Genomic DNA, 10,428 nt, shown 5'->3' on the forward strand with positions numbered 1-10,428 from the left:
TGCTGTGTTGTGTGGCACGTGCTTTCACTCTACATTCACGAATCAGCAGCCTGAAGCTTGTACAAAAGTGTCCATGGCAACGGGCTGATCCCATGCCAAGTTATTTGGCCATAGAGCGCTAAAGATAGACCCACGTACACGCGGGAAAGTCTGCACTGCTAGAGATTCCAAACCATCAGCACCTGTACCTCATACTGTAAAAAAAAACACAACACAAACAAGACGCTTATGCTGAGGGAAACAGGAGAAATTCTGTTATATCTGATTGTATTACCATGGTACTTTGATATGTAGCATACCACAGTCATATACCATTGTATTTAAAATGGTACTCTTACTTGGTGTTAGTCTTGCTTACAAAATAGTACTGTGGCTGTACCATGGTAAAGTGATGGTATAGGATGGCAATATATGGTACTCTTAAAGAAACCATGGTACTAAGTAATATGGTATTTATTTACATACTTCCAAGAATATTAATAATACATGGTCAAATAAACCATGGTGGTCCCACAGTACTAGTACCCCATGCACTTTTTGTGAGTGACTAAAAGATTACTATATTATTTATATACCAGGAATTACTATATTCTAAAAGCCATGGTACTATCATGATACCATGAACAAAAAACATGGAAATGCTACGGTATTTGCTGTTAGTGATACATCAAGCACTGTCAAATTGCCATAATTATATACCATGGCATGTATATTGTCTCTAAAGTACCTCAGATACTACCAAAGAAATTAAATTGTCACGGTGTGGGCGTTGTGTTTTGTTCCTTGTTCTTGTCTGTCATGTGTTTCCCTGTCTGTACATGTTCAGCTGTTCCCCGTTCTGTTGATTAGTCTCCCCATGTGTTTCTGATTAGCCACGCCCCCTTGTTATCTTGTTTAGCTTGTTTGCCTGTGTATTTATACCCTTGTTCTTCAGTTGGTGTTTGTCGGTCGTTGTTTGATGTTCCTAGTTCTGTGTCCTGTGTGCCTTTTCTGAGTTTAGAGTTTTTTGGATTACTTGTCTGTTAGATAATTAAAGTGCTTGCATTTGGATTCGCTCTCTGCTTCATTCCTCCTGCCAGCGTTACATAACGACCGACCAAATATGAATCCAGCAGCACGGATCTCGCCTGATCTACACAGGCTAGACCGGGAGTTCGCTGGACAGATCGCGGCCTTGGCCCTGGAAAGCCTTGATCTGTTCCAGTACACCTGGGGGTTTGTTCCCCTCGCTGCCTCCTGCTCTCTGGGTGATGAGGCGATTAAGATGTGCTACCGGCTGGGGGCTAAGGAGGTCGACCCGAGGGAGCTCCCCGATCTCTCCGGTCTGGACCAGATGTCTGGAGAGCTTCCTCCCGTGGCACGCCACGTCATCACCTGTTCTACACGTTCACCAAGACATGCCTGAGCTTCACCACGACATGCCTGAGCTTCACCACGACATGCCTGAGCTTCACGTCAGCCACGTCCGGCCAGAGCTTCACGTCAGCCACGTCCGGCCAGAGCTTCACGTCAGCCACGTCCGGCCAGAGCTTCGCGTCAGCCACGTCCGGCCAGAGCTTCGCGTCAGCCACGTCCGGCCAGAGCTTCGCGTCAGCCACGTCCGGCCAGAGCTTCGCGTCAGCCACGTCCGGCCAGAGCTTCGCGTCAGCCACGTCCGGCCAGAGCTTCGCGTCAGCCACGTCCGGCCAGAGCTTCGCGTCAGCCACGTCCGGCCAGAGCTTCGCGTCAGCCACGTCCGGCCAGAGCTTCGCGTCAGCCACGTCCGGCCAGAGCTTCACGTCAGCCACGTCCGGCCAGAGCTTCACGTCAGCCACGTCCGGCCAGAGCTTCACGTCAGCCACGTCCGGCCAGAGCTTCACGTCAGCCACGTCCGGCCAGAGCTTCACGTCAGCCACGTCCGGCCAGAGCTTCACGTCAGCCACGTCCGGCCAGAGCTTCACGTCAGCCACGTCCGGCCAGAGCTTCACGTCAGCCACGTCCGGCCAGAGCTTCACGTCAGCCACGTCCGGCCAGAGCTTCACGTCAGCCACGTCCGGCCAGAGCTTCACGTCAGCCACGTCCGGCCAGAGCTTCACGTCAGCCACGTCCGGCCAGAGCTTCACGTCAGCCACGTCCGGCCAGAGCTTCACGTCAGCCACGTCCGGCCAGAGCTTCACGTCAGCCACGTCCGGCCAGAGCTTCACGTCAGCCACGTCCGGCCAGAGCTTCACGTCAGCCACGTCCGGCCAGAGCCTTCACCGCTGGTCCCGTCCAGCACAGAGCCTTCACCGCTGGTCCCGTCCAGCACAGAGCCTTCACCGCTGGTCCCGTCCAGCAAAGAGCCTTCACCGCTGGTCCCGTCCAGCAAAGAGCCTTCACCGCTGGTCCCGTCCAGCAAAGAGCCTTCACCGCTGGTCCCGTCCAGCAAAGAGCCTTCACCGCTGGTCCCGTCCAGCAAAGAGCCTTCACCGCTGGTCCCGTCCAGCAAAGAGCCTTCACCGCTGGTCCCGTCCAGCACAGAGCCTTCACGGCTGGTCCCGTCCAGCACAGAGCCTTCACGGCTGGTCCCGTCCAGCACAGAGCCTTCACCGCTGGTCCCGTCCAGCACAGAGCCTTCACCGCTGGTCCCGTCCAGCACAGAGCCTTCACCGCTGGTCCCGTCCAGCACAGAGCCTTCACCGCTGGTCCCGTCCAGCACAGCGCCCTCACCGCTGGTCCCGTCCAGCACAGCGCCCTCACCGCTGGTCCCGTCCAGCACAGCGCCCTCACCGCTGGTCCCGTCCAGCACAGCGCCCTCACCGCTGGTCCCGTCCAGCACAGCGCCCTCACCGCTGGTCCCGTCCAGCACAGCGTCCTCTCGCTCTCGGAGACGGAAGAGGACTTCCCGCGTCCCGCAATGCCTGGAAGTCCTCCCTGTACTTCCTGTCAGCCCAGAGTCCTCGCCGCTGGTCCCGTCCGATCCAGAGACTGTTCAAGTCACGTCTGCCGATCCAGAGGCTGCTCAAGTCGCGTCTGCCGATCCAGAGGCTGCTCAAGTCGCGTCTGCCGATCCAGAGGCTGCTCAAGTCGCGTCTGCCGATCCAGAGGCTGCTCAAGTCGCGTCTGCCGATCCAGAGGCTGCTCAAGTCGCGTCTGCCGATCCAGAGGCTGCTCAAGTCGCGTCTGCCGATCCAGAGGCTGCTCAAGTCGCGTCTGCCGATCCAGAGGCTGCTCAAGTCGCGTCTGCCGATCCAGAGGCTGCTCAAGTCGCGTCTGCCGATCCAGAGGCTGCTCAAGTCGCGTCTGCCGATCCAGAGGCTGCTCAAGTCGCGTCTGCCGATCCAGAGGCTGCTCAAGTCGCGTCTGCCGATCCAGAGGCTGCTCAAGTCGCGTCTGCCGATCCAGAGGCTGCTCAAGTCGCGTCTGCCGATCCAGAGGCTGCTCAAGTCGCGTCTGCCGATCCAGAGGCTGCTCAAGTCGCGTCTGCCGATCCAGAGGCTGCTCAAGTCGCGTCTGCCGATCCAGAGGCTGCTCAAGTCGCGTCTGCCGATCCAGAGGCTGCTCAAGTCGCGTCTGCCGATCCAGAAGCTGCTCAAGTCGCGTCTGCCGATCCAGAGGCTGCTCAAGTCGCGTCTGCCGATCCAGAGGCTGCTCAAGTCGCGTCTGCCGATCCAGAGGCTGCTCAAGTCGCGTCTGCCGATCCAGAGGCTGCTCAAGTCGCGTCTGCCGATCCAGAGGCTGCTCAAGTCGCGTCTGCCGATCCAGAGGCTGCTCAAGTCGCGTCTGCCGATCCAGAGGCTGCTCAAGTCGCGTCTGCCGATCCAGAGGCTGCTCAAGTCGCGTCTGCCGATCCAGAGGCTGCTCAAGTCGCGTCTGCCGATCCAGAGGCTGCTCAAGTCGCGTCTGCCGATCCAGAGGCTGCTCAAGTCGCGTCTGCCGATCCAGAGGCTGCTCAAGTCGCGTCTGCCGATCCAGAGGCTGCTCAAGTCGCGTCTGCCGATCCAGAGGCTGTTCAAGTCGCGTCTGCCGATCCAGAGGCTGTTCAAGTCGCGTCTGCCGATCCAGAGGCTGTTCAAGTCGCGTCTGCCGATCCAGAGGCTGTTCAAGTCACGCCTGAACCTGATCGCTCTATGTTTGTTTCTGTGTTTACGTCTGTCCTTGTGGCTGTTTCTGTTCTGGTGTCTGTTCCAGAACCGGAGCCAGTGTCTGTTCCCGAGCCATTCTGTGTGTTGTCTGTTCCTGAGCCAGTGTGTGTGTTGTCTGTTCCTGAGCCCGAGCCAGTGTCTGTGTGGTCTGTTCCCGAGCCCGAGTGTGTGTCTGCTGTTCCTGAGCCGGTGTCTGCTGTTCCTGAGCCGGTGTCTGCTGTTCCTGAGCCGGTGTCTGCTGTTCCTGAGCCGGTGTCTGCTGTTCCTGAGCCGGTGTCTGCTGTTCCTGAGCCGGTGTCTGCTGTTCCTGAGCCGGTGTCTGCTGTTCCTGAGCCGGTGTCTGCTGTTCCTGAGCCGGTGTCTGCTGTTCCTGAGCCACCTTCACCGCCCGAGGGGTCTTCACCGCCCGAGGGGTCTTCACCGCCCTGGCCGCCCGAGGGGTCTTCACCGCCCTGGCCGCCCGAGGGGTCTTCACCGCCCTGGCCGCCCGAGGGGTCTTCACCGCCCTGGCCGCCCGAGGGGTCTTCACCGCCCTGGCCGCCCGAGGGGTCTTCACCGCCCTGGCCGCCCGAGGGGTCTTCACCGCCCTGGCCGCCCGAGGGGTCTTCACCGCCCTGGCCGCCCGAGGGGTCTTCACCGCCCTGGCCGCCCGAGGGGTCTTCACCGCCCTGGCCGCCCGAGGGGTCTTCACCGCCCTGGCCGCCCGAGGGGTCTTCACCGCCCTGGCCGCCCACGGTCCAGGTCCACCCTCACTCCACGAACCTGGCCCTCCGTCCCTCCCCCAAGACCGCCTCCACTTCACCACCCTCCTGAACTTTAGTGTTTTTTTTGTTTCGTTTTGTTTTTGTCTCAAGGGGCGTCGGGAGCCGCCCATAGGGGGGGGGGGGCTGCTATGTCACGGTGTGGGCGTTGTGTTTTGTTCTTGTCTGTCATGTGTTTCCCTGTCTGTACATGTTCAGCTGTTCCCCGTTCTGTTGATTAGTCTCCCCATGTGTTTCTGATTAGCCACGCCCCCTTGTTATCTTGTTTAGCTTGTTTGCCTGTGTATTTATACCCTTGTTCTTCAGTTGGTGTTTGTCGGTCGTTGTTTGATGTTCCTAGTTCTGTGTCCTGTGTGCCTTTTCTGAGTTTAGAGTTTTTTGGATTACTTGTCTGTTAGATAATTAAAGTGCTTGCATTTGGATTCGCTCTCTGCTTCATTCCTCCTGCCAGCGTTACATAAATATTACCATGGGGCCATGTTTAAAAACCATAATAATATGGTATATACAGATGTTGTGTTTTCATGTTTTGGGACTTTCCATAGAGATAATGATTTTTACTCTGTACAAACTGTATAGCCTATCCTTGTAAACTAATCCTACCCCTAAACCTTCCCTTCACAGAAAACTTTTTGTATTTTTACATTTTCAAAAAACATCACTTCGGATGATTTATTAGCTGTTATCCTCATGGGGACAAAACAATGTCCCCACAAGGACAAGGATTTCAGATATTGCCATATTTGTGGTGACATTTTGTCCCCATAATGTAGGGTTTACCAGGACACACACAGACACACACTAAGGGGACAGCTTGCAGAGTGAACATAAATGTGGGACATTGCTGCTGGCTACGCCTCGTACAACACCATCGCAGCCTGTCACATTCCCGCTGGCCCACTAATAAACAGAAACCCAGGGCGCATCTTTCACCAGAACAGAACGCTGTCCTGAGCCTGTACAATGTGGAGCCAAGCTTCCTACACACAGTCTGTCATATATGGGAGGAATCAATCCATGTAAAAGGAAACTGTACATAAATTTGAACATCTGAGAAACGGACCTTTTATGAATCTGTCAGTTCCAGATGCAGTTGTGATGTTAAGGATTCAATTCGGCTGAACCCCCCGAATGACAGCTTGACATCTTTGAAGCACCAGTCAATGTTTGTTTGTTGGCTCAGATAGTCTCTCTTTCACAACCCTGCAGGAGAGGAATATAGGAGAGGGGGAAAAGAAGAAGAGAGATCAGTAAACTCTTTTGTGATTGACATAACAACAGGAAGATAGATAGATAGATAGATAGATAGATAGATAGATAGATAGATAGATAGATAGATAGATAGATAGATAGATAGATAGATTCTTCCTCTGATCCATTAGAGTGTCTTTCCCTCATCAGCAACACAAAGAGTCTGTCAGAGCGCTGGAGTGACTCTGATCTCCCACAAACACCCACAATGCTCTCCTGATCTCACTGAACTGTCAGTCACAAAAGGGAACACATTTCAATGGTACTTTTGCTTTGATTATAGAAGTGTACTTATTTATGATCACACTAACTGTTAAAAATTTGTAGTAGTTAAATTTTTTGAAGAAGTCTTATATGCTCACCAAGGCTGCATGTATTTGATCAATAATACAGTAAAAGCAGTAACATTGAGAAACATTATTATAATTATATAATTAAAATAAATGCTTTCTATTTGAATATGTTAAAATCGGATTAATTCCTGTGATGCAAAGCTGAATTTTCAGCATCATTACTCCAGTCTTTAGTGTCACATGATCCTTCAGAAATCATTCTAATATGCTGATTTTCTAATAAAAAAACTTTATTTTTAGAAAATGGAAACTGATACTTTTTCAGGATTTTTTGATAAAATGAAAATTCAAAAGGAAAGGATTTATTTGAAATGCAAATATTTTGTAACAATAAATGTCTTTACTGTCACTTTTGATCAAATTAATGCATAATTGCTACTAAATAAAATACAGCAATACACACATACCATAGATTACACTGTGCAACCAATTGCACAGCACTTATTTTGTCCTTCAGGGAGATCTATCTGCTTTAGAGTGTTCATAACTTCAATATTATGAAATTGTAGGGCAAGAACTCTTAAATCCATGTGTGTGTGGGCGTGAAAAAGAGTTTGAATGAGAAGATAGAGTTAACCTTTACTGTGAGCTTTGTGTGAAAAAAGATGAAAAAACAGCTGATGATGATGAGAACTTAACAACCTTGCTGTAGACATTTCAATACACGCCATATCCTATAAATCCACGTATCTGTGCCTTATTTTAAATGCTTTTGTCTGGAAGTCACCTGATATGTAACAGACTCCTTTTTGTGTATATTAGAGCAGTTTCCCCATGTTTCCATTTCACATATTGTGTAAAGCTTCCTGAAAAAGACACAGGAACATAAGAATCGCATTATGAGTCCCAATGACACATGTACATATAAAGTTTGACATATGTTCTTTATAGTGTTAGTATGTTTTATGATCATGAAATCCTACAACGACCCAGCTGTCAGCTGTAGCCCAATTCTCGATTCAGGTACTGTTTCTGTTGCCATGGCAGCCAGAAAACCCACAGTGAGAGGAGCAGAACCTTTCATTTCTATGTTCTAACAAAAATAACTAGAGTTTGTATTACTGAGCAAAATGTGAGTCATGAATGCATGATCCCAAAATGATGCTGTGAATGGTTGCAAGGAATGAGATTCGATTCCAATAATGATTGATTCATCGATTTTGAGGCATTGGAGTTCGATGGAATCGCCTAAATTGAAGGGCCTGACATGTCTGAGCATAACTGTCCATTACCTCAATTACCAAACTGTTACATATCCCAGAAGAACAAGTGGAATTCAGGGACTTGAATTTTTTGACTGTTTACCTAAAGACTTGCACAGTTAAAGGGATCGTTCACCCAAAAAGGAAAATTCTGTGATCATTTACTCACCCCGAAATTGTTACAAACTTGTATGGATTTCTTTCTTCTGCTGAACACAAAAGGAGATATTTTGAAGAATGTTTGTACCCAAACAGTTGTGGGGCAACATTGACTTCCATAGTTTTTTTTCTTTTTTTTTTTCTTTGTGTTTAGCAAAACAAAGAAACATATACCTGCCTAAAACAACCTGAGGGTGAGAAAATGATGACAGAATTTTTATTTTTGAGTGAACTATCCCTTTAAGTCAGCAGGTGGCGACGAGTGAACGTCTTAAAAAAAGTTGATTCCCTCTAAAGAATTGTTCAAAAACTCCTACCACAAGCTTATTTTAAAAACGAATATTTAGATAAAAGTTTTAATCAATCTAAAACAACTCAATTTATCTTTCGGGAAAACCCTCAATGCTGCCCTTCCAGTGCAATGGGTGACCAACTAAAAAAAAAGAAAAAAAAGTTAAAGATAAGCTCTAAATCAGGGGCCACAAACGCAGTTGTATGGGAGCCATTGCTGTGAATGACATCTCATAGGAGGGCCATTTAAACATTCAAGCACAACAAGAAAGCGCAATATTTTTCTGAAAATTTACTTCACTTGCTGAAATGTTAGCTCTCATTTACTTCAAATTCTGTAACTAACATATTTTTGTCATACTTAACAATCAAAAATGTAAACATCAATAGGCCATTAAACAGATAGCCTACTATATTTAAAAATATCTTTAATATAATATTTTAACAGTTAGTGCAACTCTTTTTCCATTTGGCTACTTTATTTTAACGTTTTCTCGTCCCATTTAGGCCTATACATACCCCAAAAATGTGTTTCGCGTGCATTTGATTCGCACTTTATGGCACACATACTCCAAAACCTACCCAAGGGGTTTACAGTGCGTATCATATGTACGCAAAAACTTTAGCGTGTCATATTCACGAGAAATAAAATGTGTGCTATAGATACGCACTTTCATGAGATCGTGTTGGTTTGCCGATAGAGAGAGATTGTTGAACAAGCCCTTCTTTTCTGGACATAGACTATCAGGGACTTTCAACATGAAATCCTTCATAAACCCTTCAGTGAATGACTTTCCTGCTTTAGCCATCAACTCACTCACCACATAACTTGCTTCAACTGCAGCATCAGTATTCTTTTTGGCTTTGTGGAAAAGTATGGACGTTAAAGGGTTAGTTCACCCAAAAATGAAAATGATGTCATTAATGACTCACCCTCTTGTCGCTCCAAGCCCGTAAGACCTCCGTTCATCTTCAGAACACAGTTTAAGATATTTTAGATTTAGTTCGAGAGCTTTCTGTCCCTCCATTGAAAATGTTTGTACGGTATACTGTCCTTGTCCAGAAAGGAAATAAAGACATCATCAAAGTAGTCCATGTGACATCAGTGGGTTAGTTAGAATGTTTTGAAGCATCGGAAATACATTTTGGTCCAAAAATAACAAAAACTACGATTTTATTCAGCATTGTATTGTCTTCCGGTTCTGTTGGGGAAACATTTTTACTCGATTTCCTAAAGAAATATATGGGAGGGAAATAGGTCTGTCGACGCCATGAAAACAAGCCGTCTCTTTCAACCTTTCTGCCGATATCTATATAGCCTACAAAGTATACTTTTTTAAGAGGTGTGTGTGTAATGTAGCCTACTGTAGCCTATTGCCTAATATTATTGCATTAAAAATTATGTTAATATTGCTTATATAGCTAATATAGATATCCATATGTTTGTGCATTTGTACGATTATATAAAGGCTCTATTTAAATAATTTTACTACTACATTAAACATTTTTATTCCCCTTTCCGGCATTTTCTGTTTTACACTTGTTTTACCTTTTGCTCAGCTTTGTTTGTTTTACAAAAGTCTCTAGCAGAAACTATTAATAATTTACTTAAACCATTTCATAGCATGCTTAAATTCATGCTCCAACCTGTATCTCATCCGTAAATAACCTCCAACCTGCCGACTTGGCTTTACTGGTGCCAGATCTGGTGTGTGGTGGGATTTGGAGCTAAAGGCCTGAGTGTAATGCCTGGAATCAATGGTTTATAGGGAAGTGAATCTCTGGCAAGGGTTCTATAGCATTCTCCAGCCTAATATGAGGGTTACATTCCTCCCGTGTGAAATCACTTTGCGCTGAATCAATATGTATTTTTTACTGTAATCATCTCTGATATGTTTGATCAAGACAAGAGCCATGTTTCTGTTATGGAAAGCTAGAAAGTTGTTAATTGAAAGGTTCTCTAATGCGGAGAGACCTTGGTCACACTTTTTTTGCCCAGTCATCTCAATGACGAAAAGTGTCCCAATCAACTACATTTATTTGTGTATTTTATTTTTTTCCCGTATTTGTTATAAGTTTTTTTTTTTTTTTTTTTTTTTTTGCTGCAGGTTAGGGCCTTCATATTTAATCTCAATAATGTAAATTACTACATATACATACATATGCATATATATATATATATATATATATATATATATATATATATATATACACACACACACAATAAGATTTATAATAATAATATCATAAGATAGGGCTAAAGGAGGGAATTTTCTTTCCTAATTGACGTGAACCCAACGCATCCCCG

At 47.1% G+C, this 10,428-nt stretch overlaps 1 protein-coding gene across 1 annotated transcript in view; it reads right to left on the reverse strand.

The window, feature by feature from the left end:
• The window catches only part of palmdb (palmdelphin b), a 38,376-nt gene extending 32,342 nt beyond the window's left edge, over nucleotides 1–6,034 (reverse strand). Inside the window, exon 1 of the mRNA XM_077245080.1 lies at nucleotides 5,928–6,034. The gene's annotated coding sequence lies outside the window, so the exon portion shown is untranslated. The remainder of the gene's footprint in view (nucleotides 1–5,927) is intronic.
• Nucleotides 6,035–10,428: the final 4,394 nt, after the last annotated feature.

This window comes from Siphateles boraxobius, unplaced genomic scaffold (assembly GCF_051911475.1).
Source record: "Siphateles boraxobius isolate OS27281-9 unplaced genomic scaffold, OSU_SipBor_1 26, whole genome shotgun sequence".
NCBI lineage: Eukaryota > Metazoa > Chordata > Actinopteri > Cypriniformes > Leuciscidae > Siphateles > Siphateles boraxobius.